The sequence below is a fragment of the Lissotriton helveticus genome, chromosome 11 (assembly GCF_964261635.1).
Source record: "Lissotriton helveticus chromosome 11, aLisHel1.1, whole genome shotgun sequence".
Lineage (NCBI taxonomy): Eukaryota > Metazoa > Chordata > Amphibia > Caudata > Salamandridae > Lissotriton > Lissotriton helveticus.
Genome location: NC_136072.1, coordinates 392,003,179 through 392,023,763, shown reverse-complemented (window position 1 = coordinate 392,023,763; position 20,585 = coordinate 392,003,179).

Here is a 20,585-nt window from a genome sequence, read left to right as displayed (position 1 = left end):
CTTAAGGCAGTGGGAGTCCATCCAGCCAGCTAAGGCCTGCATACAGGCCTTAAAGTTGGAGGAAGCAGTGGCTGGATTCTGCGATAAAGAGATCAGCAGCTGGGTGTCGTCGGCATAGGATACCAATTCCACCCCAAATGCCTGAACCACTTTAGCCAGGGAGGCCATATACAGATTAAAAAGAGTGGGGCTCAAGGCTGAGCCCTGAGGCACTCCCTCTAGTGGCATCTCTACAGATCGACAGGCCCCTTGTTGTACTTGGAAGCATCGTCCTGTCAGGAACGACTGCAGCCAGTACAAAGCGGCACCTCCGACCCCAGCCTCGCTAAGACACTGTAGCAAGATGGAATGAGCTACAGTGTCAAACGCTGCGCTGAGGTCGAGCATGATCAAGGCCATCGTGTGCCCTGTGTCCGCTCCACGATTTGTTATCGCTGGTTCTAGTGATGTGGGATCTAGTCACTCATTATTGTCTAACCCAGAGAGTGCATTATATCTGTTACAAATCGGGACAGGTAATGCAGATCCCTGGTAGATGGCCAATGCGTTAAATGAATTATCAGGGAGGTAAGTCATTTTTTGGGGGGATAAAAAAAACAGTGGTAATATACTCATGTCTGCAATATTGGGCGTGTAGCTCATCCCTATCCTCAAGATTTGATCCACCAGACCCGGAGATCCAAATGTCATGACTATGCAATCACCTGACAGGACTTTTTCCCGCTCTCCCACCCTTTGGACCCTTCTTATCATTTTTAGCTCCTGGAATATTTGATTACGCGTTCCAACCCTGTTTGTTAACCAATATAATGACTTGTTTTTTAAAGAGGCCCATGTTTCCTCGCTCGAGGATTGAATAGGTGGAACATTACTCAATATGATAACATAAGCAGTGGCCCCTGGCGGAAGGTTCAAAGGTACAGAGTGGGAGCCTTGGGTCTGTGACAATGTCGGTTGTAGGGGGGGAGGTACATTGGTCTCTTTATCCAAATTTCTTTTCACTTTATTCTGTGACCGCATCTCCTTTAGTTTTTTATGTGTCTGTTCCGCTACAGAGACAGAAGCTATGGTAGAGGTTAGGATCTTATCTTTTCTACCCTCTCCGAGGGTGGCAGCCATGGTTCCTTCGTGATTGTCTAGAGTTTTGTTATTTAGGCCGGAGGTTGGTATTGGTGCCATATCAGCTATTTTGATTTTGTTATTTAGAAGGTTTTCTACGCTAGTCATTCTGGATGAGAGCTGATCTAACCTGACCCTTATATATAGGTCCAGTCTTTCCACTAGGGAAGTAAGGTTTTGTAATTCCGAATGTGATTCAGACAAAGTGACAGTTTTTTTACCAGATGTTCTAGACTTTTGCTTTAATTGTTTTTTCGGTTGGTAACCTTTCATAGTCTTTGGGGGGACATTTACTCTCTCAGATGGTTGGCTTAACACATGGACCACTGCTACTTCATTGTCTTGTTTAGATAATTGAGGCCCCCCCGATCCTTTATTTGTTTTTTTTTTGCTTTTTCGGGGGTGGTTTTGTTAGGGAATCGTTACTAATATGTAGTAAGTCATCAGTTGTTGGCTGGATGCAGCCATTTGCTGTGACACATGCTCTTTCCCCCATGTTCGGCTGTGTAGGATCTTTATGGTTTAAAGACTCCTGGCTTAACCCAGATGAGGATCCCAGAATTGACTCTTCTACCGTCAGTATCTGCTTATCTATGGCATCCACTGCTCCAGTTAAGTGATTCAACAAAGTCTGTTGGGTGTTACTGATGGATTTAGTCCCTCTGGGACTTATCAATTTTCTTTTTCCCATGATGTTTACTGCGCTGCACTTATTATTTTAATTTAACCAGGTACAAAACTGTCAATTTTGCTTATTATCAATATATTATAATAAAAGCAGGGCTTAGACACTCACACAAACAAATAGCCTGTCCCAGCCCAGCCTCTTCCTGCCGATGACGGCCAAGGACGGGCCAGCCCTTGGCCCGGGCTTCGCCTGGGCACGCCCGCGCTCATCCTGCGGCGCGGTAATGGTCATACAAATTTAAATGCCCAGGAGGCGGGGGGAGAATAACTCGCCTCTCGCGAGACCGCGCTGCCCTCTGGGATGTGTAGTCCTGGGCAGCGCACGGTCCACGAGGGTCCTCAGAAGCCCGACAGTTTTCAACAATGTTCCGCTCCCCTCACAGCCAGCAAGGCAGATGGCAAAGCGGGAAACCACAGGTAGAAATGGGCAGAATATTAAACAGTCGATTTTCTCCTCCTCATGCAGCGCGTCATACACAAATCATTTTATTGCAAATACTGGAAGGAAAAAGGTATTTTTTATGTCAATCAAATAATTGTTAATAATGTGATCTTACCTTTTCATCAACTGCAAGTGACCTATAACCTTCCTTATTCCTCCATACAACAGTATAACATTTTAGTCCCAATACTTCAAGATTGTTTACAGATATTCAACTCTTATCCAATTCCTACTTCCCTCATTCCTGATACTCCCTTGTACCAAATCTCATCTGAAACTATTCCCAGTGCCTCCTTTATTTATAAATCTTAATCTACTCCTAACTGCACACTAGTTAAAGCGAATATTGAATTAGAACGGGAAGAGGATCTTTCTCAAACACTCTCTGTATCTCAGTAGGACAAATTTTGGCAAAAACTCTTCAAAACTTCCAAAGCTGCAAATATTACACAATCCTTATATTTTATTTATAATATAGTTGTTATTACTCCCCTTTTTTACATAAGGTTAACCAACCAATCTCTCCATCTTGTTGGTCATGTCTTACTGCTGAAGGTTCTTTAATGCACTTATTGTTCCGGTGTCCTAAGGTTCATGATTTCTGGAAAGCTGTTTGGTCAAAATGTGTATCCATTTTTTCCTATCAAATTCAATTTAACTTTCACAATGTATTTTTAGGTACTTTGTCCCCTGACTTTGATCAAATTATCTCCAAAACCATTTTATTTGATCTATTTATTGCTATAGCTTTTAAGGATATATTAACATGCTGGAAAGGCAACTCTAAACTGTTTTTTTTTACTTCGGTGGAATCTAATATGTGATGAACATAGAATTGCCTCGGTATCCCATGCTTCAATACATCTACAAATTAAATCTGATTTACTGTGGTTACCATTCACTACTTTTCTATCATCGAATTCACCCTCTTTATAGTTTTCTCTTTTATACTATTTATTTCATTCTTGTTCTCTCCCTTTCCATCCTCTTTTCTTTCTATCTCCCATTTCTCTCTCTTTTCTTCCCCTTTATCCTTTTTATATTAAAACTTTAATTGTTTTTCTTGAATACTGTTTACCTTCTCTTATTTCTCGCAGGTTCTTAATCCAATAATACAAATGTTTCTCTCCTGATTATACTCATCTTATGTATTTTGCTTCATAGTTTTATGTTCAAGTTTAGTAGTATAAGAATTTTAAAAGCTGTTTTTGTATCACTTATTCTACTGATGCTTTGCACAAATATCTGTATACTTTTCCTTCATAGGAGCCAAATGATTTTCTTTGTATTCTTGTATTATTTATCCTTAGTAAAAATTATTTAACAAAAAAAAAAAAAATTACATTTCATCAATTACAGATATGGTTCCATAGAGGCTGTTGAAATTTGGGCTTGAATACAGTTTGACGGGCAATATACTCCATCACAAATGCCAGACAGTACCCTGTCTGACAAACTCTCAGTCCTCCCACTTCATTTAGAGATGGACAGACAGGACAGGCCTTTCATTCTGCCAAGCATTTCCTCAGTGGGCTGGTGCCATTGGACAGTCGTGGCCATGGAAGTAAGAGCAGTTGGGCCGGTTAAGGGGGGATGTTGACGGACGATTACGGGGGAAATTAAATAAATAATTAATTTAATTTTCCCTCGTCATCGTCTGTTGAAATTCCACCCCCTAGCCGGCCTCACTGCTCTTACCTGCATGCACCGCAACTGCCACTGGAGGCCGTTTTTGAAAGTCCAGGGCCGCACCTGAGCATCTGTCACATTCCTCAGATTCCCAAGGCTAATTGCAGCAGGCATGGGAGGCTTCATGAGCGAGAGAGGGAGGGAAAGTTAGACAGAAAAGATAAGAGAGAGGAGAGAAGGGGCGAGTGAAAATGGATGGATGATAAAATAGAGATGCATGAGAAGACGAATGAAGCGGGGCTGATCTGAGCGTGTCTACTAGGGCTGCTTTCTGTTTCCCCGTCCAGTCATGTAAGTATTTGGTTGATGGAGACCTGGGCTCAGTCAACAGAAAGTTCCTTCCATGGCCTAAAGAAGTAGGAGCTGTCAGAGGAAGGGCCCAATTTAGAGTGAATGCTATAATGATCTTGTATTGCGGTGTGTAAGAAGGACATTTTATTTCTGTAGGTAAGAGGGAAAGAAAAACCCAAATAAATACTCCCACATCCTGGGAAAAATTCCATTCACTTTTGGTTTGGCAGAATTCCATTAGTTTTTGGAAGTTTTTTCCAAAAAACAAAAAAAAGTTTAAAAGTACTTTGAAAGCCAACTGCACCATTGAAGGGAACCACGGCAACAGCGGTTTCTTTAAGGTACAGAGATGACCTCTTGGCTGGTGAGCTCTCTACATTTGGCAATGAATAGTCCATAAAGGTGGCAGTCTCAATATGTTCCACCACCCTGATGGACAGAGTACTGTCCATCAAAGCCTACATCAGGCCCTTAGAATTCTTCTTTTTGTTGGACTCGTTCCTAGTTGATGGAATACCTGTCCCCTTTATGAAGCTTGATATTTCTTTAATAAAAAAGGGAAAACACCTCTCCAAACACCTTGTGACATTATGCTAGAATTTAATTTTCATCAACTACGTTCCCACTTGGGATGGCCTTTAATGCCCAGACAAACCTCTTCAAGTGCAGATGACTGTTTTAGAGCAGTAGGAATATATACCAAAACCAGTCGGTCTGCCTCAGTTTTGTAATCCGATAGGGAGCTACAGTTGCAGCATAACCTTAAAAATTGTCTAAAAGGGAGGTTGTCTTTCAGAGCTTTAGGATGGTGGCTACTGTAGAGGAAAAGGCTGTTACAGTCTGTGGGTTTTTTATAGACTAGTACATAGTTGCCCTTCGGTCAGTATGATCATAAGGTCTAGGAAGGGGATATTCTTGGGGTACATTGTCCTTGTGAACCAAACAAAACAAAACTGAGAAAGACCGACTTACACATAACCTAAACTATCGAGAATACCCCACACAAAATGTCAAACTGGCAAACAAACGAGCCAAAAGTAACAACAGGGAGGCGCTGCTAGAACAGCAGCAGAGGCAGACTACAGATAGATTGACTTGCATGACTACCTATTCGGCAGAACTTTTTCTGCAAGAACATTAAGATGCACTGGGAAATCCTACAGACTGGTGCAATGACGCTCCCTCCACTGAGATTTGCTTTTAAACGCACAAAGAACTTAAAAGACATTTTTGTCCATACCACACCGCGATCTCCTAACTTTTGTCTCCAAAGGCCCCTGCGTGGTATCTCCCCAGTTACAGGACACTATCCACGTGGGTCCTGTACTGTGTGTACGCTCACTGAGATTACCAAAGATATCCAACTCTCTGACATGTTCAAATGGGTATTGAAAACACATACCAACTGCAACACTAGCAATTGCTATATATACCATCACATGCCCATGTAACCTACAAAACATCAGGATGAACACCCGGATGGTAATACCTCGTATAAAGGTACATCACAGTGATATTCGCTGCCACAAACTGAATACTAAGATGTGTACTCATTTTGATCAGAAAAGACATACACCACACACCTTGTGATGGACAATAACCAAGGCACATCCCCAAATGAGTAAGAAGGCCCTCTTCAGAAGAGAGCAAACTGGATATACTGGCTCTCCACAGATAAACATGGTTTAAATGAGGATATCCCTTGGAGTGAACTTAACAGATGACCCACCAGAAGACCTTCCTCAGGCAGTGTTCTGCTTAGGTCTTTGTCTCCTCCACCTACCCATTAGCTGCTAACTCATAATTTTTTACTTGAGGCACGCCCATGCTATACACACTTCCAGTGCCCCACCTCAGCTACACCTCTATGTCCTCCCTTCCAACAGACACACTCACTCCTACCCTGCAACATAGGGGTCCATCCACCTGGGGGTATAATGATACTCATTGCTATCCCTAGGGGGCCCCTCTATTCCTTCCCAAAGGAGGGGTAACTACTTCTATGATAGCCTAAAACATATTAGCTATCATGACATGTTTTATAAAATTGTATAAATTGACACAGTGTGTTTTGTGGTTAAACACATTCTTCTCAATCCCGTCCACCTGGTATTCCTTTACCACTGCAATATGGCACCAATTCACTGCCCTACCACGATAACTGTAATTGAACATGAGCAGGGCTTACTTGTGTCTTCTCTCAGAAGACTAAAATGTATTGGCCATTGCCCTCCCAATGTGAACATTACACTCTGTGGAATTCACACCTGTTCCACATCCCCACGAGAGTGTTCCACTCCTTCCCTTATGCGTTCTAAGATTGCACCTCGGGAAATCCTCCTGACAATGACGTGTCACTTTGACACATACCATGACTAACTGGGGAAGTTGCATGACCCGCCTCTCCCTATCATGCTGCTTGGGCCTTCTGCAGAGTATTTAACTGGATACTCAGGACCCCCACTTTACCTTCCCAATACGGTGGAGCTAGGGTAGGCTGTCCGGTGAACTTGCCGCTAAACAAGCGTGAGTATTCTAGGATTCCTTTTCCAGCAGGGAGCTCCTTCAGTTATCTTTTCTTAGGGCTCAGCCTGGATGTCGAAAACAGACTCTAATTTTGGCATCAATTTTTCTCTCCATGTACTATACTTCAGGACACTAGGTAATTCTTAGTGGTTCCTCCGCCAGTATTTCATGCTGAAGGTGACCCACCCAAGCTGGGTAAGTGGCATACTTTTCTGCTACCTTGGTGGTTGTTGTGCCACTCCACCTCCTTCTACCTTTGGATGTCTTACTCACCCACACATGCTCCTTCCTTGACACTGAGTCTTGCACTTTTTTACTAACGGTAGTATAGTAAGTTATTGCTGCATGTCGCTTTGTTAGAGGACTTTTTATTATGTTGATGTATTTATGCCTAATGAACTTCACCATTATGCTTCCGTAGGGCGGTCCATAACAACCAGGTACCTCATAGTAGGTTTTGAGTTTGGTTTATCCAGGTTACTAACCCAGACAACCAACCATTGTGTAGATAGTTTATTTCACTAATTCGGCCCTGATGAATTGCCATTTGATTGTATGACAGCCCAGGCAAGAAACATGTTGATCCCTTGATTTGTTCCACACCGAATATTATTTTGGCAGTGCGCCACTATCATTTTTATCTGAGAGTAGTGGACTCGCTGATTAAAAGTTTTTCTAGAGTACCGCTATATTCCATTTAATCTATTTTTCACTTCCACTTTGCACCTACACTCCCCATGTTCATCGACCCTGCAAGGCCCCATACCCTCACCTCACCCGACGGCTTTGGGAATAAAAGATCTCTGATGAATAGCCCCTCATAGGGAGCCTGTCAGGTATTGCAGCACCAACCTGATGAGAAGCATGCCTTATGAGGATGCATGACACCCAGCCGGGTGTGTGAGGGCCCTAATTCCTAAAGTGGGAGCCCCCCTCTTGAACGGTACACTGTAGACCGTCCAATCCTCTTCTCTGACTCCTTGCCTTTCTCTTCTCCAGGAACTGCATACCTTTTTGTGGGGCTTATCCATAGGGGCATGTATGCTGGACCTACAAGCACCCCCATTCCCCTCTTTATTTATTTATATGTAGAGTGCAGTGGCATACAGAAGGATGGTGTGCAGTGGCAAACAGTAGTGTGATGTGCAGCGCAGTGGCATACAGTGTTGCAGAGTAGAGTGGAGTAGAGTGCAATGGCATAGAGGGGTACAGAGTAGTATGCAGTGATGTAAAGTGCAGTGGCATAGAATGCAGTGGTGTAGAGTGCAGTGGCATAGAGTGAAATGGTACAAATGGGAATGGTATAGTGGCGATGTCTGCAGTGGCATACAGTGTAGTGAACTACAGTGGCTTACAGTGCAGTGGCCTACCATGGTGCACAGTAGAGAGGAGTGATGTACATTGCAGTAGTGCAATTTCTTTTAACTCTTTGATAGTATTGCGGTCATTTCTAGGTAGTACATCATATTTTTTTTTATATATGAATTTAAAAACTAATTCCTTACCCGTAGTCAATTTACTAAAGTCTTTCATGTCATTGTTTGCCTTCCAAAAATGATACTAATGTAGATTTTACAGTAAAAGACAGAACGCACTGAAAGTGTGATAAAAGCAAAATGGCCGCCTTTTAATTTTTCAAAGGCTGTCATCAGCCAATATTGTCATTGGCATGCACCATGTTACACCACAAAATTACCACGTGGACCAATATATCACAACGTTTTTCTCCCCTATAACTTTAAAAGTGCTGAATCAATTAATAAAATAACAAAAAGAACCCTTTTCACCCCATGTTCTATATTCCTGACAAATTTAATCAGAAACAATTCAGCCATTTTGTCGCTACGTCTGAGTAAAAAGTCTATGGACGATGCATTGATGAAAAAATGTGTTTTGGGACTCCCCTTGCATCATCAGCCAATATAGAAAAAAAAAGGTCTGCAAAGTTTTGTCGTGAACTGGTGGCAAAGTTGTTGGTGAGTAAGAATCAGATGAGTTCCTACCTCAGGGAATCCTAACTATAACTAGAGAGTGGCTTCCCTGCCACTCCGCAATTTTTATAAATTTATTTATGTATATCTGTCGATCTATTTAGAGTTCCCCTCTATGTTTTTATACACACATATATATATTCACTGAAAAAACCATAGGTTATAGACCATATATAGTTAGGAATTAGCATTTAAAAAACCTTATTTTACTCACACAAAACCATTGAAATTCCATATATAGTTAGTTGCACTAACTATATATCGCGCACCCGCAATCCACTGCTGATCATGTCACATATTACATCATTCATGACATGGTCAGTGACATCACTGATGACATCACTGATGACATCTCAAATGACATCACTGATGACATCACTGATGACATCATCCAGTGACTGTGTGTTTCTGTAAAGTTTAAATATGTTTGATATATTGAAGAATGAGTGGATGTATAAGTGTCTGGATGAAGGATTTAGTAAGTGCGTGACTGACTGTATGAGTGAGTGAATAAATGTGTCGTACTAAATGCATGGGTTAGTGACTAAACTGTCTGAATGTGTGCATCAGTATGTCTGTTGTGATGTAAACTGCTGCATGTGTTGATCATTAGCTATACGAGAAGCTATATGTGTTATTGATTGGTTGCCCAAGTATTTGTATGGGAGATTGAGTTTGTGTGGGGGTGGCTGGGAGGTGTGTGACTCTGTGCATAGATGTGTGAGCAGTTGATTCACTAGGTGTATGAGTTCAAGAGTGCATGTGGAAACAGCTACATGGGCGGTTGACTGTGTGCATGAGTGTATTGATGAGTGAATGGATATCTCAATGCTACATGTCATAGTAAGTACATATGTAAAACACAGTACATGTGAGAGTTGGCATATATAAATAACTGTGCATGAGAGCCACTGAATGAGTGAGTGGTTGTATCGATCATTGTGAACTTGTATCAGGGATTGTATAAGAGAGTAAATATGTGTTAGTATATGTTTCAATAAGTAAGGTGTGTATAACTGTATAGTTGAAGAAATGGAGGTGAGATTGTTTCTTTGCATGACTGACTGGGTGTGTGAGTAACTCCATGGATGAGTGGCAGTGTGTGAGTGTCTGTATACACTGAGTGTATCTAAGGTTATATTAGAGTCTGAAGAGGTTTATCGTATTAGCACAAGAATGATGTCAAATGAGACGTCATCAGTGATGTCATCAGTGATGTCATTTGAGATGTCATCAGTGATGTCATCAGTGATGTCACTGACCATGTCATGAATGATGTAATATGTGACATGATCAGCAGTGGATTGCGGGTGCGCGATATATAGTTAGTGCAACTAACTATATATGGAATTTCAATGGTTTTGTGTGAGTAAAATAAGGTTTTTTAAATGCTAATTCCTAACTATATATGGTCTATAACCTATGGTTTTTTCAGTGAATTTTCAAGGTTTTGTAAATGCTAATTCCTAACTATATATGGTCTATAACCTATGGTTTTTTCAGTGAATTTCAATGGTTTTTTAATAGCAAATATCATAAGCTGTCGAATGTCAAGTACGTGGTAAGTAAAAACATTTTCGTGTTTATGCACACTGATCTGCTTTGAATGCTGCCCCCCACCCCTCATTTCTATTAGGAGTACTCTCTCTTTGCAGATAGTGAAGGGTAGTTAACGCAGGCCTTTGCCCCCGTTGTAATCCGTCGTGCCTGCTTCTCTCTCCATTTGATTGATTGTTCTCTTTGGTTCATTCTCTATTTACAAACAAGCACAGAGTCGCTATACTCTGTTTAGTCTTTGCAGATAGAGAAAAATCGTGTAAAAAAACAAAAGGAATCGAGCAAAATCAGTAGGCCACTAATGGGATCTCTTTTTGACCTCCCTAAAATAGAAACATTAGGAACAACCTGTTGATAATACCAATGTGTATGTACATAAGCGGCGTTCATTTGTGTTCACAGTACCCCTTGTTGATTGTTTGAATCGAGCATTGAGTTGTTCGAAGTTGGTTCTCTTAAGAATCTTCTCTGCCTGCAAACGAGGAAGAATAGGAATATTCTCTCTCCCTTTGCAGATAGTGAAGGGTAGGTAACGCAAACCTTTAACACGTCGTGCCTATTTCGTTCCTCATTGATTGATTGTTTCCCCAAACATTGACTATTTGGGAATTGGTTCTTTTTGGAGGTATTCCCTGTTTGCAAATATACGTAGGAAAATCTTTGCAAATAGTGAAAGGGTACGTAATGCGGACCTTTCTCCCCCGTTGTAATCTGTCATGCCTATCTACTCCCCACTGATTGATGCACCTGTTTCACCCGGACCATTTACTAGAGATACGTCATCTGGCCCGACCAGAGAGCACCCCTAGTGAAAAGGACATATGCAATAATAACGAAGTGATCACTGTATCCTGTTAACAGAAACTTTAGCATGAAACAACCTGGAAAGAAAAGAATAGGAAAATGAAAATCAGTAGGCCACTGATGAACATGAACTTTTATTAAACAACGAACAAAGAAACGATAACATAACGTAATGATAAAACCTATTAATGTCCTAGAAACAAGAAAACGTTAAAATATGCCAGTGGTGAGAGACCAGAAAAACAGTAAGAGAAACCAAATCACCCCTCGCTGTCCCACCGCCTGCCACGCCCAAAAAATCGATAGACTAGGGAAAATGCAAGTCAGTAGAACATCCGCCCCCACTCTGGAAACTTCCAAGGTGGGGCAGGGTTGCATCTACGCCCAGCCGGGAGCAGCCCATATAAGGCGGGTCCTGCTGCCACGCCTCGGCCAGGAGATCCTAACGTAGGGTGTAGCCAGAGGAGAGGCCGAGGACAGCGGGACCCGGCCAGGGGATTGCCTTTACAACGCTGAAGAGTTGCAGGGGGGGGAATATCTCCTCGACCCTCCCCTCTCTCTCCCAGTCCGGCCGCGGTGGCCCTTGACAGTTTCAGGTAGTCCCGCCACATGCTCTTCCGGTCCGGCCACCAACGGTCGGGGGGCCGAGGCCGACGGGATCCGGCTGCAGCCGATAAACCAAGGAACCCGTTCATGGGGCCAGAGCCAGGGGCGTCCGGCCGACATCCACCGGAAGCCCGGCCCGAAGACGGACGGGACACTTCTTCTTTCTTGAATAATGGCTGCGACAACACTGGGGGGGGGATGTCTTGCACATGCCTCCGACCCCCCCCCCCCTCGTCCTCATCGCCTGGTCCGGCCATAACAAATCTCAAGCGAGACGCCGTGGGGTGCACTGGGAGGGAGAGACGGTGCGAACAGGCCTCTCCCGCCTCCCCAGGTGGAGGCTTCCCAGCTGCACCCTCAGCGCTCCAGGCGCCCGGAAAAGGGTTCTTCCACTGTGGCCATGCTGCAACGTCTCGCCCGGCAGGGTGGAGCCCGTCCGCTCATTTGACCCCGCGATCGCCAGTAGCTACCGAACTCTCAAAATGGCGGTCGACCTGGCAAGAGCGGGCCCAGCATAAAGAAATGGCCCGGTCACTGGTTGACTCCACCACCGTAGTCCTCCACGACCTTGAAGATTCTAGAGGAGCCGCGGGAGTCTCCGACCCCCGATGGGGAATGACTGCCATGATCGCCCGTGGAGTGACGAAACTGTATCCGCGGGACGTCGGCGCTCCCATGCTGGCGCCAGCCTCACTTTGAATTACTAGAATCCTGCAGACCTCAGTTCCGGTGAAAGCACAGTGTGACCCGGTAGGAAAAATTGTTGCACCCCCTCCCCTTTTTGACTGATAGTTCAAACCACCGATCCTTTCCTTTGCCCTTTTAACGGAACTTTGGACTGCCTCCCCCTCTTTTACATTTTCTAGAGAAAACAAAACATTAACCACTACATTAGCATAGCAGTTGACACCAGAACTGTTTTCAAATTGAAAACCAACAACATCTTCAACAGAATCCTTTTTGTTTCTGCTATGACCCTGCTACAGCACAGGCATTGTCCCCAGCAGTAATTCTGCAATGCCGGTAAGAATAGCTGTGGTGCCTACTGGACTTACTCACCCCCGCGGCGCCCCACGCCGTTATTTGCTGGGCGGCAACTTACTAGACATCACTTTCGTGCCATCTAGATTTCAGCGCGTTCTGCTGCCTTGGAACTATTCGCACAACAGACTGCTACTGACGACCCACCCCCAGGCAACATCTTCTGAATTTTCATAATTTGAAAGAACTAGTAACATGTCCTCATCAGGAATTCAATAGAAATTGCCACGGTATCTTCGTTGTTTAAATGTTTTTACTGTTTTTGTTTTGTTGTATATATTTATATGTTATTAAAGTTTTATATTCCTACTACTTTGTTGGAGTGCTATATATTTTTAATGTGACACATAATTGTAAAAACTTTGATGTACAAAGAGTCATTCCTGGAATCTTCCGCTTCAGGCTCGGTCCCCTCCCCAATCACAATACAGGATGGTTTTCAGATAGTAGGAACACGTGTGGTGTGACGGATCTCATCAGGTGTGGGCCTTGATCTACTATAACTCCTTTGAAGAGGGGTGATTCTTTACAGCTGGGGCCATAAACTACATCTGCAGGGCTAGGTGATAGCCTGGACAATCGGACACAGAGGAAGAGGAGTGTCAGAGGGTGCGGTAGTGAATAGGGCGAAAGGGAGGTGTTGGGCAGGCACAGAGTGTGATTCTCAGGGAAGAGCAGCGCAGATGGGGGGAGGTTTATTGCCGATGCATAAGACAGAGAGCGGGGGTGACCAGTGCCTGGGGAAGATGCTTGCGAGGGTGGGGAGCCATGCTACGAATCGACAGCGTGCAGAGAGTGGGTCTGGTCAAGGCATCTAAAATGGCTGCCGTGCACGACAAAAGTGTGGCATTTCAAAAAAGGCAAGATGGCGCAGACAATGTTTTTCAACACTTCCTCATTTCCTTCGAATCGAACGTTAACAGACGTTGGTGCATATTACCAAAGTTAAGCGATATTTATCGCTAATGATGCTTACCAACAAATTTTTTACCGCTAAGCATCGTCAGAAATTATCGAAGATAAACCTTGCTATTATCAAGGTTTATCGCAAATGCGATAATAAACGGCCGCAATGCATGAATATCGCTAAAAAGTCAGTGATATTCATGCATTACCGAGCTAATGCTCTTAGCCATGTTATCCACCTCCCATTGGATAACATGGCTAAGAACTGCTCAGGGCAGGTGTTACTTTTTGGAGATATATTCGTGCTTAGCGCGAATATCTCCAAAAGTTGGTAATAGGAGATAGATATCTTGCATGTTGTAATGCAAATTATTGTGGTATATGGAACTCATACCATAATCTCTCAGGAAAGCAGAAACATCCTTTTGGGACCGCCTGAAAAGGCCTAGGGGGTGAGGGGTACTCTACTTTGCCCCCTTTTCACGTTCCAAACTATTTTATTTTACTCTCTTCTGTAATTACACAAAATAGCAGCGATAAGATGCATCGGAGACACACAGTGAGAGAAAGGAGGCCGGAGATGAAGAAGAGATGTCAAATACACATTGGAGATAATATAGTGGCAGAAGGGAAGTAAATATGAGTAAACTTACCATGTAACATAAAAATGTTGCACTCTATACTATAAGTCTCATTTTATACTACAATCACTTCGCTACAACCTCATAAATTAAAAATAACAATGAATAATGTCTCAAACAATTTTTGATTTCTAAATATAAATTTATTTTTCAGAATTTTCTAAATTTGAAAGAACTAGTAACATGTCCTCATCAGCAATTTCCTCATGAAAAGTCTGCAATGATGATTCTTGTAACTCTATGGTCTCCAAACATTCGATGAATTCGCCATCAACAGATTGATCAAAAAAATCATTCAAGTCATCTCCTCCTTGTGACAATATTTCATTATTGGTGCTGTCAATTTCAATCAATGTAGTGGAATCATTCAAGTCATCTCCTCCTTGTGACAATATTTCATTATTGGTGCTGTCAATTTCAATCAATGTAGTGGAATCATTCAAGTCATCTCCTCGTGACAATATTTCATTATTGGTGCTCTCAATTTCAATCAATGTAGTGGAATCATTCAAGTCATCTCCTCCTTGTGACAATATTTCATTATTGGTGCTGTCCATTTCAATCAATCTAATGGAATCATACAAGTCATCTCCTCCTTGTGACAATATTTCATTATTGGTGCTCTCAATTTCAATCAATGTAGTGGACAATTCAAAAGAAATTGCCACGGTCTCTTCATTGTGAGCCATTTTATTTTGAAATTGCTTGCTGTAAATTGCAGAAAAAAATAATCACTTTCATTTATCGTTTTTAGTAATACATAATATAAAACTAACTTTATCAAGTATTTAGTATAACAGAAGGACTGCAAATAAATAACAGAAAACATTTTTCAAATTATCTTCAAGTGTACAACATAGTTCCCCTTACAAATTAACAACTCACCTTTTTAAAAGTAGGAGAAGTGTTAGTACTGTGTAAATCAAACACCAGAAATTCACCACCAAAAATTCCTCACAAATGTACCTCAGACAGTAGTATCACAAAATGGCTGTGGTTTCCTCTCATTTGACATATATACATAACCAATTAACTTTCATCACACACAAATACAAAACCAAAGTAACATTTTAATTGGTTCTAAATTTCAACACTTTCAAATGTGTTTTCCCCATGCAATTTTCCATAGGACATTTACATACGTCTACAGCCTGAATGGCTGAACGGAATTACACCAAACTTGGCAAAATGGTACATCAAACCTAAGAGGTCAGGAAGGATCTACTATGCCCCCTTATGGTCATTTCCCCCTTCGCTTTGGCCTCCTCTTGTCTCTCAATCCTACCGAGAGACAAGATGGCGGCCGCTACGGACTGTTTGGAATATTGACAGACGCCGGAGAACCAATCAGCTTCGCAAAGCTCCGTAACGCGAAAAGTACGCGAAGCGGAGCGCTGTTACAGATATATATCTTTTTTTGAACGTTAATTTCTCAAAATCCACTGGAGCACATATATTGAGACCTAGCAAAGGCACATCGGGCTACAAGTCCCTAATATTTTGCCAAGTTTCGTGCAAATCCATTCAGCCGTTCAATTATTGACATTTAGATACGTCTACAGCCTGAATGGCTGAACGGAATTACACCAAACTTGGCAAAATGGTACATCAAACCTAAGAGGTCAGGAAGGATCTACTATGCCCCCTTATCGTCATTTGCCCCTTCCCTTTCGCCTCCTCTTGTCTCTCGATCCTACCGAGAGACAAGATGGCGGCCGCTACGGACTGTTTGGAATGTTGACAGACGCCGGAGAACCAATCAGCTTCGCTTCACAAAGCTCCGTTGCGCGAAAAGTACGCGAACTGGAGCGCTGCCCGGTCCGCTGTTACAGATATATATCTTTTTTTAAACGTTAATTTCTCAAAATCCACTGGAGCACATATATTGAGACCTACAAAAGGCACATCGGGCTACCAGTCCCTACAATTTTGCCAAGTTTCGTGCAAATCCATTCAGCCGTTCGGGCTAAAAGTGAGGCCAACCGCCCTATGGAAAACTCAATGTTAAAAACACGTTTTGGGACCCCCCTTTTTTCTCGACCCCCCCTGGACGAACCCCCCCCAATTTTCAGGGGCTGCTCAGAAACAAAATGTGCCATTTTCCTGAAAATTTCAGCCAATTCCGTCCACAAACGCCAAAGTTATTAGACATAGAATTTACCTACTGGCGACCGCCAGTAGGTAATGTATATATATATATACATATATATATATATATATATATATATATATATATATATATATATATATATTACCTACTGGCGGTCGCCAGTAGGTATATATAGTTAGGATTTTTTCTCTATGGGATTTTTGAAAATTCTATGTCTAATAACTTTGGCGTTTGTGGACGGAATTGGCTGAAATTTTCAGGAAAATGGCACATTTTGTTTCTGAGTAGCCCTTGAAAATTTGGGGGGGTTCGTCAAGGGGGGGCCGAGAAAAAAGGGGGGTCCCAAAACGTGTTTTTAACATTGAGTTTTCCATAGGGCGGTTGGCCTCACTTTTAGCCCGAACGGCTGAATGGATTTGCACGAAACTTGGCAAAATTGTAGGGACTGGTAGCCCGATGTGCCTTTTGTAGGTCTCAATATATGTGCTACAGTGGATTTTGAGAAATTAACGTTTAAAAAAAGATATATATCTGTAACAGCGGACCGGGCAGCGCTCCGCTACGCGTACTTTTCGCGCAACGGAGCTTTGTGAAGCGAAGCTGATTGGTTCTCCGGCGTCTGTCAACATTCCAAACAGTCCGTAGCGGCCGCCATCTTGTCTCTCGGTAGGATCGAGAGACAAGAGGAGGCCAAAGCGAAGGGGCAAATGACCATAAGGGGGCATAGTACATTGTCGCTCACCCCCTAGGTTTGATGTGGAGGTTTTAAAAGGGCCCCGCGGGGCAAAAAAAAATAAAAATAATAATAATCGAACAGCTGAATGGATTTGCACGAAACTTGGCAAAATTGTAGGGACTGGTAGCCCGATATGCCTTTGCTAGATCTCAATATATGTGCTCCAGTGGATTTTGAGAAATTAACGTTCAAAAAAAGGTATATATCTGTAACAGCGCACCGCTTCGCGTACTTTTCGCGTTACGGAGCTTTGCGAAGCGAAGCTGATTGGCTCTCCGGTGTCTGTAAACATTCCAAACAGTCCGTAGCGGCCGCCATCTTGTCTCTCGGTAGGATCGAACAGCTGAATGGATTTGCACGAAACTTGGCAAAATTGTAGGGACTGGTAGCCCGATGTGCCTTTGCTAGGTCTCAATATATGTGCTTCAGTGCATTTTGAGAAATTAACGTTCAGAAACAAGATATATATCTGTAACAGCGCTCCGCTTCGCGGAGATAAAATTATATGTGTATTACCTAGCTGTTGCTAACACCAGTTAGCGACGGCTAGTAGAAGATAGCGACCATCTTGGGCCCCACTTTGCATGTGAGTGATATTTATCACTAATGACATGCAAAGTGGGCATGCCAAGATGTTAGCGACTGGAAACAGTCGCTAACATCGCTATCTCCTATTATCAACTTTTGGAAATATTCGAGATAAGGGCGAATATCTCCAAAAGCTACCACCTGCCCTGAGCAGTTCTTAGCCATGTTATCCAATGGGAGGTGGATAACATGGCTAAGAGCATTAGCTCGGTAATGCATGAATATCGCTGAGTTTTCAGCGATATTAATGCATTGCGGTCGTTTTTTATCGTATTTCCGATAAACCTTGATAATAGCAAGGTTTATCTGCGATAATTTCTGACGGTAAAAAAATCGTTGCTAAGCATCGTTAGGGATAAATATCGCTTAACTTTGGTAATATGCCCCAACGTCTGTTAACGTTCGATTCGAAGGAAATCAGGAAGTGTTGAAAAACAATGTCTGCGCCATCTTGTCTTTTTTCAAATGCCACACTTTTGTCGTGCACGGCAGCCATTTTAGATGCCTTGACCAGACCCACTCTGTGCACGCTGTCGATCCTTAGCATGGCTCCCCACCCTCGCAAGCATCTCCCCCAGGCAGTGGTCACCCCCGCTCTCTGTCTTATGCATGGGTAATAAACCTCCCCCATCTGCGCTGCTGTTCCCTGAGAATCACACCCTGTGCCCGCCCGACACCTCCCTTTCGCCCTATTCACTACCGCACCCTCTGACACTCCTTTTCCTCTGTGTCCGATTGTCCAGGCTGGTCCTAGGGTATCAGCTAGCCCTGCAGATGTAGTTTATGGCCACAGCTGTAAAGAATCACCCCTCTTCAAAGGAGTTATAGTAGATCAAGGCCCACACTCGATGAGATCCGTCACAGCAGAAGCGTTGCTATTATCTGAAAACCATCCTGTATTGTGATTGGGGAGGGGACCGAGCCTGAAGCGGAAGATTCCAGGGATGACTGTTTGTACATCAAAGTTTTTACAATTATGTGTCACATTAAAAATATATAGCACTCCGACAAAGTAGTAAGATTATAAAACTTTAATAATTTATAAATATATACAAGAAAACAAAAATAGTAATAACATATAAACATTTTTAGGGAAAAACAACGAAGTAGCGGTCGGCTGTGCGAATAGTCCCAACGCAGCACAACGTCCAGATTTCCGGCGTGGGGCGTCGCGGGGGGTGGGTCATCAGTAGCAAACTTTTGTGCGAATAGTTCCAAGGCAGCAGAACGCGCCGAAATCTAGATGACACGAAAGTGATGTCTAGTAAGTTGCCACCCAGCAAATAACGGCATGGGGCGTCGCGGGGGGTGGGTCATCAGTAGCAAACTGTTGCGCGAATAGTTCCAAGGCAGCAGAACGATGGCACCAAGGTGATGTCCAGTAAGTTGCCGCACTGGTTTTGGTATCCTACAATGCTGCTCCGAATAACGGCGTGGAGCGCCCCGGGGGAGGCGGCGTGAACGGGCCTCTCCAGGTGGAGTGTCTTCTGTTGTAGTGGGGCGCCCCTTTACCGTTTCAGTTGCCATTCCGTCCGTTTTTGGTCCACTGTGTCAAAAGCCGCAATTCAGCTGAGTTGCGCCCACTCTTGCGGTGCAGCGATAGGCGGCTGTCACAGGACTCTCAAAATGGCGGCAGGCTGTTTCCTTTTTGGGCCTGGTCCACTGAAATGGCCCTGGGACACCTTGGAAATCGGACGCTTGTCTGCTAGGTCTTGGACCCCATTCTCGAAAGCGTCCCCTCCGCCTTGAGAATTCATCAAAAGTTTTGGGGGCTCCGACTCCTGCAGGCTTCTGGTGGGGAGCGGCTGCCATGATTGCTCGCGGAATGACCACGACTGAGCTACGAGATGGTGGTGCTTTCATGCTGACGCCAGCTTCAGTCTGAAACATCCAGAAACAAGGTGGGGCTTTCATCGTTTGGGAAAAAAAAAAAGTTTTCATCCTATGAAAAGTGTTGTTTTTAGGTCACATGATCTAGCCTTCCATCATTAGGAAACCAAAAGTAAAATGAACCAATGAAAAGTTTTATAAACAAGTCACATGACCTGTTATGCGGCATAGGGTGTAAAATGCGGAGAAAATACGTTGGCACGTGAGGCGGCGTCAGTAGCGGACCGATGTGCGAATAGGCCGAAGGCAACACAACGCGCCAAGATCCGGATGGCACCGAGGTGGTGTCCAGCAAGTTGCAGCACTGGTGTGGCCATCCTACAATGCTGAAAGTCGGCGTGGGGCGCCCCGTTGGCCTGTGAGTTTGCATCAGTAGCGGACCGATGTGCGAATAGGCCGAAGGCAGCACAACGCGCCAAGATCCGGATGGCACCGAGGTGGTGTCTAGTAAGTTGCCGCACTGGTGTGGCTATCTAACAATGCTGAAAGTCGGCGTGGGGCGCCCCGTTGGCCTGTGAGTTTGCGTCAGTAGCGGACCGATGTGCGAATAGGCCGAAGGCAGCACAACGCGCCAAGATCCGGATGGCACCGAGGTGGTGTCTAGTAAGTTGCCGCACTGGTGTGGCCATCCAACAATGCTGAAAGTCGGCGTGGGGCGCCCCGTTGGCCTGTGAGTTTGCGTCAGTAGCGGACCGATGTGCGAATAGGCCGAAGGCAGCACAACGCGCCAAGATCTGGATGGCACCGAGGTGGTGTCTAGTAAGTTGCCGCACTGGTGTGGCCATCCTACAATGCTGAAAGTCGGCGTGGGGCGCCCCGTTGGCCTGTGAGATGGCGTCAGTAGCGGACCGATGTGCGAATAGGCCGAAGGCAGCTCAACGCGCCAAGATCCGGATGGCACCGAGGTGGTGTCTAGTAAGTTGCCGCACTGGTGTGGCCATCCAACAATGCTGAAAGTCGG